This window comes from Onychostruthus taczanowskii, unplaced genomic scaffold (genome assembly GCF_017590055.1).
Source record: "Onychostruthus taczanowskii isolate IOZ18803 unplaced genomic scaffold, ASM1759005v1 scaffold4, whole genome shotgun sequence".
In the NCBI taxonomy this organism is placed as follows: Eukaryota; Metazoa; Chordata; class Aves; order Passeriformes; family Passeridae; genus Onychostruthus; species Onychostruthus taczanowskii.
This window is the reverse complement of record NW_024501459.1, coordinates 11412204-11424494: the sequence shown is the minus strand read 5'-3', so window position 1 is coordinate 11424494 and position 12291 is coordinate 11412204.

Here is a 12291-nt window from a genome sequence, read left to right as displayed (position 1 = left end):
TAAGGAAGTGCAGTCCAGTAGTTGGAGCGCAGGGCTGGAAGCCAACACTCACGCTCTCCTTTTGGCTCTGCTGCTCACTTGCTGTGTGGCCTAACCCAAACCATTTAATCTCTGTGTGCAATCTCTACAACAGTATAATATCCTTCTACAGACATGTCGTAAGGATCAAATGACTAGTGTTTGATAGTGTACTTTGTGATGAAAGGTGTTAAGTATAAAGTATCATAATTAGTTACATTACTGTATGCATGCCCAGCCTGTCCAAAACTGCTACTTAAGCTGCAGGTATTCCTTTGCATGATTATACAAGAAACTTGAAGACATAATTTGTCCTTGCAAGGCTAGATGTTGGATGATTTGTTTCATTCAATTTTCTTTCTTCTGAAAAGTTCATATTTGTTTGTGTTAATGTCAGGAACTGTCTTCCCATTGTTTGAATACAATAAGAATTCTCAGCTCCTTTGAATTGCCGCAGGTCCTTTGATTTCATCTGAGCTGCAATAAGTTATCAAAGGAAAGACACCAACTTAACATGTCAGGAAGTTCAGAGGGTAGATTTTACTAGTTAGTCACATTTTAGAGTGCTATAATTATTTCCTCATACCTCATGGCAGTACTTGGAGGCTCATATGATACAGGGCACTATATAGAAGAGCAAGGATATACAAGCAAATGTGAAATAGCCATAGTTTTCACATCTGTAAAACTGAGCTGTACTTCCCTACAAACAGACCAGTTTATGAGAAAATTCTTTTATTTCTCTTCCCCTCAGATTAATTGTTTTGGTGTCAACAAGTAGTCAGTGCAACTACTCACCTAAATGTTAAAAAAAAAAGGTCATGAGCAAAGCTAATAAGCATTATTGCAAAAAGTTATTATGAATGTGAAAGACCTTGAGTATGAGAGTATCTCAGCTCAAGTGTGTTGTACTGCTCAGTTGTCAAGAAGGAGCTGCAAATAGGGAAAGCCTGAGAGCAACTCTCAGGCTTGACAAGTAAGATAGTGAAGACAGTCACACGCACATGTGCGTTCAGTTTTCTTTTGGAAGAGTCAATCAAGTGTCAATTGGCACAACAATCACCAGATATGCAATGAAATTTAGCAAGCAAAACCAATGCAGCCACACTAAGATTCTCATGATGGTCTGTGCCAAGGAGTGGAATGTCTGAAATGAAGAGGAATGAAGGAAAAACACATCGAAGACATCTGCAAGGAGAAAAGTAAGTGGATGGAACCATCTGTAACATACACAAAAAGAACTATTTCCTGACTCTTCAGCCATCTCCAAAAAGACAAAGCAAACAATCAGACCTGTGATAAAAGACCATTACGGGCCAGAGACAGAGCATTAGTGAGACTTTGAATGAGTCAAAATATCTGTAAACCTAATTAAGAACAGAATGTGCCAGCCGAGATGGCCACAAAATGGTTACTAAGCAGTCTGGAAAAAAATAAAGGGCAATAATTCTTGTGCTTAATGTCGGCAAATGTTACCAGTGAGAAAAGTTATATAATCAAGAATGAGAAAGAATGTAGAAGAAAGTAAGAAAGAAAAATAACTCAGTTTATCTCCTGAAAGACTTAGTTGTAGGAAATGGACTAGATTTCAAGGTTTCACTAGAAAATATTTACATTTTCATAGAACCAGTGTTCATGCATAGGAAAAAAAGGAGAAATGGCAACATAACATATTAGGATAAGATCTAGATTTTGCCTAGGCCATAAGCCTATGACAAAGGCTTGGCTGTACAAAGGCATGGGTATAAAGAACAGGACATAAGTTTATTAAATGTTGCATCTTTACCTTCACTGCACGATAAAAGTGATGACTCACAATAGTCATGGTTCTTCTGCAGTGTATTCCTTTCATTAAGACTATAAATCCTGAATTTCTGAGTAATGGGTGATTACCCATTGCTCAATAAAGTGGGATGAACTTCATCATGTTGAGTGACATTTATTTTAGTAAATGAATTAAGAACTTATAAAAGTTGAATTGTTGTAATTTAAGAATAGCATATTTACAGCAAAATAATTTTATGCTGATTGCTAATATTAGGCAGTTAAGCTTGAAATATTTATTAAAATTTATTTTACTTCTGGGTAACTTGACAATACCTACCTGGTATTTGAGATACTTTTGATATTATATCTGTATTGGCAGACAATAATTCATACAGTTGAAGTATAAAATGTGAATTTTTTTTTTCCTGTCCTTTATCTTCAAGCAGGGTAAAGTTTAGAAAACCTCACACATTCATATTGTTCAAATCACATCAGGCACATACCCTGGAAGGTTGCTTGAATAACTATAAACATCACTGATTGTGCTGACTATATCTTTATTAATTGCACTGGAGGTTTAAGCACTCAGATTATATATAGACAGTACTTTTGATGGCTTTATCTTCAACTGAATCCTATCCAGTATTTCAAACTGTACCAAAGATAAAACCTTCAAACAAAGAAGATAGAATAAGTATGATATGGACAATCATATTCTAAGCATTATAATTTTTTTCCAAACACGGTAAAATATAATTTTTACCAAACACAAACATTAATATCCTTAATATACTGTGTAGCCAATGGCACAGGATTGGGTAGCAACAGTAACAAAACTGGCATATGGAAGACTTATAAAACAATTTCACAGAATTGTTAGGGTTGGAAGGGACCTCTGGAAATCATCTAGTCCACCCGCCCGACAAGGCAGGGTCCCCTGGAGCAGGTGACACAGGAACAGTCCAGATGGGCTTTGAATGTCTCCAGAGAGGGAGACTCCATGACCTCCCCAGTCATGTTCCGGTGCCCTGCCACCCTCAGTGTAATGAAATTCTTCCTCATGCTGAGGTGGAACTTCTTATGTTTTAGTTTTTGGCCATTACTCCCTGTCCTGTCACTGGGCACCACTGAAAAGGGTCTGACACCCTCCTGAGAGCCTCAGAGTCTGACCCTCTTGACACCCACCTTTGCCATATTTATATGCATTAATAGGGTCCCCTCTCAGTCTTCTTTTCTGGACTAAACAGGTCCAGCTTCCACAGTCTCTCCTCATAAGAAAGATGCTCCCAGTTTGTTCAGGTTTGTCTGTTGTTACTGGAAATATATCAATAGCCTAGAAAAGAATTAGTAGAAAATGAGGAACAATTATTTATAATGAGAGGAAATGCTAATTACATGTATCAAGAACTCTGCTCTGCCAAGAAATTCCTGCCACGTAGAGTGCATGCTAAGGAGCTGTTGCCAGTCATAATATAACATTTCTTAGAAATGAGGTAATTAGCACACTTTGAGGCACTGATAAAATCAGTATTCTTCTCACTGACACGTCAGCAGGAGCCACTGGTCACAGTAAAGGTAAGCAAAAGGGTTAAGAATTTACTAGGCTAAGTATATTTATCATTTCAAGCATATATTTTCCAGAGTTTCCTTTAGTTATTATGTCACATTTCACTACTCCAGGCATTGCTTAGGAATCTTATCATAACCAGCATAATGAAAACAGATAAATGCATCAGTACTTAATTTTTTTTTTGATAAATAAATTATAAAACAAAATCTCCCTAAGCATCAGAGTAGTGTCTTCAGTGCTTGTCTTGTGTGATTATTATAATCAAACATAAGATTTTTTTTTGTTCTCTCGTAGCTCTTTGATGATGTAGTGTCTTTATATGTGTTTTAAGCATCTCTATAATTGAAAATGGAGTTGAAAAATCCAGTTTATGCCAATACTAAAAAAGCAACATTTCTCACTCCAAGTGCAGAAGTTCATGTTTCGTTTCTGCTGGATTGCAGAATGCTTTTTAGAACTTTGAAGAGTACTGAAATGAAAAAGAATCATATTTTAGTGGGTGTTCAACATTTGTCATCTGCCAGTCAGGTTCTTACTCTAGCATTATGTCACTTTAAACACTTCTAATATTTCTTTTTCTATATAAAGCAAAGATACATAGTAACTTGGCGCCCATTTTGGAGAATGGGTGTGTATATTCTGCAGTATTTCTCCTGACCTTTAGAGTATTCATTTTAGGAGCACAAGATCATAGAATCATTTAGAAAAGACCTCCAAGATCATCAAATCCAACTGTTAAACCAGCACTGGCAAGCCCACCACTAAGCCAGGTCTGTAAGTGCCACATCTACATGTCTTAAATATCTCCAGCAGCCTGTTCCAAAGCTTGACAAACCTTTCAGTGAAAAAAAATGTCTTAATAGCCAATAAATCTAAATTGGATAAGATATTAGACAGTCATCAATAAAGATATTAGACAGAACTGGCCCCAGCACTGAACTATGGGAACACCAGTTGTGACCAGACACCAACTGGATATAACTTCATTCACCAGTACTCCCTAGGTCCTGCCATCCAGCCAGTTTTTTTTACCCATCCAAGCCACGAGCCACCAATTTCTCCAGGAGAATGCTGGAAAATGGTGTCAAAACCTCTGCTGAAATATCTATCTAAATAGACAACAACAACATCCTGTCCCATTTTTCAACTTCCAGTTAGCTGAGACCCCCCCCAGTTAGCGAGGACTGCTGGTAAGTGATGGAAAGTGGCTCAGAGAGCACTTCCTCTAACTCTCTCAGCAGCTTTGGCTGGATCCCGTCTGGCCTCATAGACTTGTGTCTGTGTAAGTGGTATAGCAGTTCACTGACCATTTTCCCTTGGTTTATGGGGGCTTCATTCTGCTCCTCATCTCTGTCTCCCAGCTCAAGGGACTCAGTACCCAGAAAACAACTGAAATGCTATTAAAGAGTGAGGCAAAGAAGACTTTACAAGGGGATTTTCCTTAGCCCTCCTTTTGTTGCTTCGTGTTTATGGAAATATTTTTTATTGTCTTTTATGACACTAGCCAGATTAAGTCCTAGCCAGCTTTGGCCCTTCTAATTTTCTGTCTGCTTAACCTCACAATATCCTTGTAGTCCTCCTGAGTTGCCAGCCCCTTCTTTCAAAGGTCACAACCTCTCCTTATTTTCCTGAGTTCCAGCCAAAGCTCTCTGTCCAGTCAGGCCAGACATCTTCCTCGCTGTCTCATCACTCCTCACATGAGGATGGCCTGTTTCTGTATTTTACTGAAGAATGTCCAGTTTTCCTGGATTTCTTATCCCTTCAGGACTGCCTCACAAGGGACTCTGTCAACAGGTCTCCTAAATAGGCCAAAGTCTGCCCTGTGGAAGTCCTAGGTGGCAGGGCTGCTGATCTCCCTCTTTATTTCTCTGATATCTGAAAACTCTCATTTCCTGGTTGCTGTGCCCCAGACAGCCTCTGACCACATCGCCCACCAAATCCTTCTCTTTTCAAAGACAGCAGGTCCAGTGGGGACCTGTCCCTGCTTGACCCCCTCACCAGCTGTGTCAGAAACATATACACGCTCCAGGAATCTGGAAAGCTGTTCACCTTCTTCCTTCATACTCAAATCCCATGAGCAAAACAACCTTCTAGACCTGAATGTGTGCAAATGAACTTTGCTTAAACAAACTAAATTTAAAATGGAAAAAGTTTCTAAATATTCATAGAATATAGGGTTTAGTGACCAGTTCATTTCAGTCAAAGCAGAAAATGTGACATCAGCTTCTGAATCAGTTGCTGGCCTTCTTTGTGACTCTGGGTTGTGTAGTTTATTGCTTACAACTTCAGGCAAGAGTCTAAATCTGTGTCTTTAAATGCCCTTCTGTGTATTCTTCTATCTTATCTATTTGCGCTAAACAGCTAACTTTTTTTAGGCCTGGAGTAGAATAAAGTACTGCCTAAGTATTGCAATTTTTTTTTTCTTGTGAGAAATATCTCTGCTTAGATATAGTGTTGTCACACAATCTGACACAAGTCTCCCACAGACCACTGTCTAAAGAAATGGAGGAACAGTTTCTTAAAACATGAAAGTTGAAGTGGTGAGTTATTAAATGCCTAGTAGCTAATAAGCTAAATAATTAAATGCAGTAAAAAATTCTCAGAAATACAGCAGAAAAGTTGAGCATAAATTTTATATCTTCATAAGGATGAATAAATCAATTAAAAAAAATATATAACCAGAAGATATTTTCCTTTTTATGTATGTACTTTTGGGCCAGAGGTATGAGAAGCATTTATTATTCCAGAAAAGTGAAATGACATAAAGCAGTTATCAGCCTGTACTACAGATATTTTAGGAAAACACAACTCCTAGAGAGAAGGAGTCTTTTAAAATGTATCAGTTTCTTATGAAAACTTAAAGAGAGGATGAAACTTTTCAAGCATTTACAACAGATTTGAGATGCTCAAGTTAAATGTGTAATTTTGAGGTTTTATGGAATCCCTAATTCGAGACTGAATTGTAGTAAGAATCAGAGACCCAAAATGGAGAATGAGATTCTAGGAGAATGTGAGTTTAACATAAACAAGAACTGTTAAAATATGCAAAACTGAAGTTGAGAGACAAGATAGTTTGCAGAGTAGTTTCCAGGCTCTTTTGTATCTTCTGACACCTTCTTCTAACATCTTTGGGAAACTGTAGACAGTCTTCTTCAAACTTCAGAGCGACTGTTGGTGGGAAAGGGTGGCTATTCCATGATTTTTCTTCTACCAAATCTATCAGCTGCTAAATACTCATTCGGCTGTTTACACTAAAGCGTGTATGCATCTTTTATCTTGGCTGCCTACTGATTTGGGAATGTCAAGCAGCTGCATCTGGGGAAGAGGAGGCCTTGTCCCTGGCAGGGCTCTGGAGGGAGCCTAAAGACCGACCTTGTAGGAGACCATGACCTCACTTGCAGCAGTTGCACATTTGTTGAGGAGCCAGGATGCCGCATTCAGGAGATGAGGAACAAAGACCAGGAATACAGTGTCTGGCAAGATAAGAGAGACTCAGCAGAAAGGCTGAAACCCCAACTGCACAGAAGTTGGAGAAGCCCTATGGTGTTTGATTGGAAGTGAAGAAGCTGGAAAAAGTTGGAAAAAATTGTAGACAGGTGAAGAAATGCACCAGTGGGATTTCAGCAATGAGAGACGCCAAATCCTTCAACGGGGAAGAAACCTTTGTTGCAAGCTGGGCCTACTAGGATACTGGCAAGGAGCAGCTCTGTAGAAGACCTGGGGCCTTGGTAGACCAAATGAATATAAGCTAGCAGCATGGCTTCACATCAAAGGCGGACAGCTTCCTGGGATGTATTAGCAGAAGCAATTATTCACTTGTACTTGACAGTTTTTAGACCACATCTAGAACACTGTAGTGCATACAGTTTCCTCAGACACACCCTACCCAATAAAAGAAAGACACCAGTAAGATGGAGTGACTTCAGTAGAGGGCCATCAAGATGATCAGGGGCTGGAGCATTTGTCCTGAGAAGAGGATAAGAATAGGCCTTATTCAGCCTGAAGCAGAGATGGATTTGAGGAAAACCTGAGACCAGTCTGTCAGAAGCTATGTGAAGGTAACTGAGCAGATGGAGCCACTATCTTCAGCAGTGCTCAGCAGAAGAACAAAAGAAAATGGATATAAATTGAAACAAGAAGTTCATAATAAACTTTTCCCTTTATGTGGGCAGAACAGCAACAAAACAGGTTGCCCAGGGAGTTTGGAGGTCTGTGTTCTTGGAAGCTTATAAGACCCAACTGGCCAAATCCCCAAGCAGCCTGGTCTGAGCTTAGAGCTGACCATGCTTTGAGACTTTCAACCTCCATGATTCTATGGTAGCAGTGCAAAGCCAGATCAATTTCTTGAAAGAAAAGCAAGACAATACCACTACAGGAGTGAACTTGTAAAGCATAGCCTCCCAGATATAAACAACATGAAGTCAAAAAGGTGACAGTTTCAAAGAGACTGTAAGACAAAAGAAAAATGAAGCAGGAAATCAAAGAGACTGTAAGACAAAAGAAAAATGAAGCAGGAAAGAAACAAAGGTTCCATGTAGTATGAAAGCTGGTACAGCCCTAAACTGTGTCCTGCTGTTGAGCAGATGTTGAACATTTTGTTTTAGAAAGGTCTAGACTGCAGTTGTAAAGAAATAAGATTAGAACTACTCTAAACATGAAGACAGCATTTGCTCTACCAGACAGTACTGAATGCAGCAGCAACCAATATCATTTGGTCTGCATTTGTCGAGTAGTACTGCAGAGATAATTGCCTCCTGAGATTGGAACAACCATTTGATGAAGCTTTTTTATATCATAAGTGAGATGCACAGCCATAGGTCATGGCTAGATAGATGAACTGCAGGATAAAAAAAAAATCTTAAAAATATCCCAAAATCCAAGAATGCAGTTAAATATCAGTTAGAAAGATGATTCCTACTTACTGAATGTAAAGATAAATCAAAATCTTAGAAAGGCATTTCTTAAAATTGTTTCAGAAGATCTACATGAAAGTTTTATAATAAAAATCAAGGAGATAGGGATAAAAACTGTGACTAAAGGCAAGTAAAACTAATTAAAGGTAGCAAGTGAAAAGCAAAAATGACAGATGGCATAGAAGAAATTCTACAAAAATGTCAGTGTCAAACCTTTGTACCAACTCAGAAAAATTCACCATGAAGAAATACTTGTTTAAGCAAATGATAAGGAAAAAGTAGGTAGGGAATCAGTATGGAAGGATAACTTCTCAAAAGATTTTCCTCTTTCATGATATACAGACATAAGGCAAAAACTTGGCTTTTGTATTCAGTAACTTCAAGACTGAGAAGATCCAAATCCTTCCTTCTTCATTTTCCATGTCCATAGAACTACTCTTGCCACATTGATACGTTGGCATCATTCAGTTTCTGAGCTGACTTACAGTGTAGTCTTCCAGCAGTGGTGCAAGCTTGCCCTCAGAAAGGGAGAGCAAAGTCCCTGACTCTACCCTGTCCTTTAAGAAAAACATTCATTGCTATTGAACTGTTACTGACACTCACCATTAGTATTTGTTTTGCTAAGAGAAGGTCAAAGATATTGACTTTGTCTGACTTTGAACTTCATCTCAACCCTATGACACTAGAACCCAGGGGAAAGATCCTTCTATCTACAGAAGGCTTCTTCCCATTTTAGGAAGAACTCGTTAATTCTCTTTGTACTTAGGTCAAGTTACTGTGATTTCTGACATGATTTCATGTTTTGGTTCCCAAAACCTTTGAAGAGCCTGCTGTGCTATGCTATCAGGCCTATGCTTCAGATGGTAAGTAAATTATTTGCTCACAATGTGTTATAGTTTAGTTTTTGTCCATGCACATAGTAGTTAAATGACATTAAAAGACATTGATTTGAACTATTCTACATTTAAAACACCACTCCCATTTACTAGTTTTCTGTGAGAAAATAGAGGGTATTTATCCATATATAATTATATTTTGTGACGTTGCTATCTAAGGGAATTTTTTATAGAGGAAAAAGCAACTCTGCGTATTTGTTTGACTCCTGTGACTCTAATTTAACCTGGTGTGCTTGAAACAAAGATGGTGAGAAATATGAACACTTACTTTTTGCAGAATACTCTGTGCCCTGTGATAAAGAGCAGATTGATGTAAATTGGGTATTTTTTTCTTCACTCTCTCTCATTCCAAGGAGAGATTAGAAATCAAAAAAATTTTTGGTTTTTTGTCCAGTTCTGAGGTGGTTCTGTCCATGCTTTAGTCATTCTCACATAAGGATATGATAAGCAGTCACAGGCGTTTCAGATGAGAAATCCATCCCCCTGTGTAGATGTGTGAAGGTCTACAGCTACTGCTATGTGTACTTTTCCCCCCTCTTTTCATTTGCTTCCCATGGTTCAACAGCCACTGTGATGTGAAAAATATAGCAATATTCACCATGGTGTGAGATTTGCTTCAGAAAAAATGAGACTCCTATTTTCCTTTTGCTACTTATGGTTAAATATTGTCTTCTCTTAGGAGGTTCTGTTACAGGAATTTCAGGCAAGTCTAACCCTAAGGACTTGGAGACAAAGAGAAAGCCACTAGCATCAGACAAATCTTTTTATACTGATTACCTCTGGAATTTTTGCCTCACATAAGTTTGTTCAGTGTTGGCAGTTTAGGTGCAGATATGTAATTCGCTTTGGAATCTGGGTAGATCATTTTTTTAAATTTCTTTTGTGTTTTCTATATAAACTGAAAAATGCAGCCCCTGGATCAAATGTGATTCACAACATGTTTTCTTAAACAATATATAAAAGCCTTACTTTCAACACAAAGGTGGCAAGTACACCATATAGAGAGCAAACAACAACACATGGTGCTGCACTTGAAGAGTTCTTCCATATTAAAGAATTTTCATAGCTGTTTCTATGGGGTTTGTTTTTTGGGGTTTTTTTAATTGATAAAAGAAATGTAGCTCAGTCCTGTGATCTACTTAAAAAACTTTAATGAACTGTCTCCATTGTAGGCAAAGTGTGAGGGAATCACTGGCTTTTAAAAACTTTGTAACAACTCGATACGAACATTTATCAGGGAAGAAAGATAAATGGCACTTTTTATTTGTCAGTGAACTACTGGCTGGAAGAATTCTGGGGAAACCATATCTTAGGAGGGAAAGAGGATGGGTAAAAGGCATTTCTTAATGCTGAACAGAAATGATGGAAATGGTTTTATCAATCTTGATCCTTAGTTGAGACCTTGGACTTGGGCAAAAATATTTTATTGTTAATTTGTTTCCACTCATTTTGTGGCACTTATTCCTTGAGGCGAAAAGAGTTTAAGAGAAATTATTTTCAGTTATTTATATCACCTGGATTAAAATTATTGTCACTGGAAGGACTACTCTTGTATGTCTTCATTTTGAGATCATTCCTGTCATCAGTAGTTTTCCCCTAAATACATCTGCATTCAATTTGGAAAGAACTGGCAAAGACTAAAGGAGACACCTTCAACTCATGTCAATCTTCTATGTCCTGTTAGATTATTTACCCTTTTATGAATACAGGCAATACAATGGCCTCTTTGACCTCAAGCAAAGATCTCTGATAAAGATCTCTGGTAATACAACTAGACAAAATATCTTAAAAAAGAGGAATGGTGGTGTTGAGTTTGTTTTTATAGCAGGTTTGCCAAGTGATGCAAATGCAAATTGGAATTCCACATTCTGTATTAAAAAAAGACAGAGCACAATATTATTATGAATGTTTTTTTCTAGCGGTATACAACAATTCTGATATTTTGGTAAGAAAACTACATTTCTTTCTTCATCAAAGTCCAAGTTCATAAAATAGAATCAATTCCAATGTTAAAATCCTTTTAATTTAGTAAAATAAAGTAATTTTTTAATCAAACATTTTGATATAGTGCTAATCAGAGTGATTTCACAAAATTATTGTAAGCGCTCACATAAATCACTAAGTGGAGATCGAAACAGCTCATATGAAATCAATTAAGGTCCACTGACTACACTGGAGTTTCATCTGGACTCTGTTCATGCATTGCAACTGTATGTATTCTTTTCATTAATTTGCTAATAACTATTTTATACTGCGCAATGACCCTAAACTAGGAAGATTATCTAGTGTTTTATGGGCCATATACTCAAATAGTATCTCTCCACAACAAGATCTTGTTCAGTCTTTTAAGAGTCATCTCAAAGGGTGTGTTCCAAACATTTTAACCCTTCAGGTAAATTATGTCACCTGCAATTTTGTTTGCTTGTAGTTTCAGTTAACTGAACACCACAGATGTTCACAACACCTGAGCCACACTAAAAATTAGGGAAACTAAAATTCCTAAGTCACATACCAGGAGTTAATGACAGCAACCAGGTCTGCCAGAAAGTCAACTATTGGCTATTCAATTTTCACATCTACTAACTCAAATATAAACCAGACAATCCAACACCATCATCTTGAACAGATTTTTCATCAGTCCAGCTGTACCAGCAGTACAAACTACTTCTAGCAGATCACAGCAGGGAAAAAATAAAGTAGCACCACAAAAAAACCCTAAACCAAACCAAGCTAAAACAGAGAAATCCTAAACCAATAGATTAAAATCTAGAGCATTTTCTGTCAATTATCAGTGGAAATGTAAGAAAGCTGAGTACAACCATCCGCGTTAGGATACAGCTAAAACATTCAGTAAAATAACTCCACTCCCCTGCAGAGTCCAGTGTGATCTTTCCTGACTATACTTAGTCAAGTACTCAGTTTCAAATTTTACAGGAAAATCTGATCCTCTGGATCAGCAGTACTTACTGACTTGCAAGCAAAAATGCATCTGATTAAACAGCCGTGTTCATGTTCCATTTAATCTTACTGTGTACTGTTTTTCATGCCTGTGTACTTTCTCCAGCAGAAAAAAAAAGCATTATACTGGGAGTTATATGGTGACCATGTAGCTTCTTTTAGTTATTTT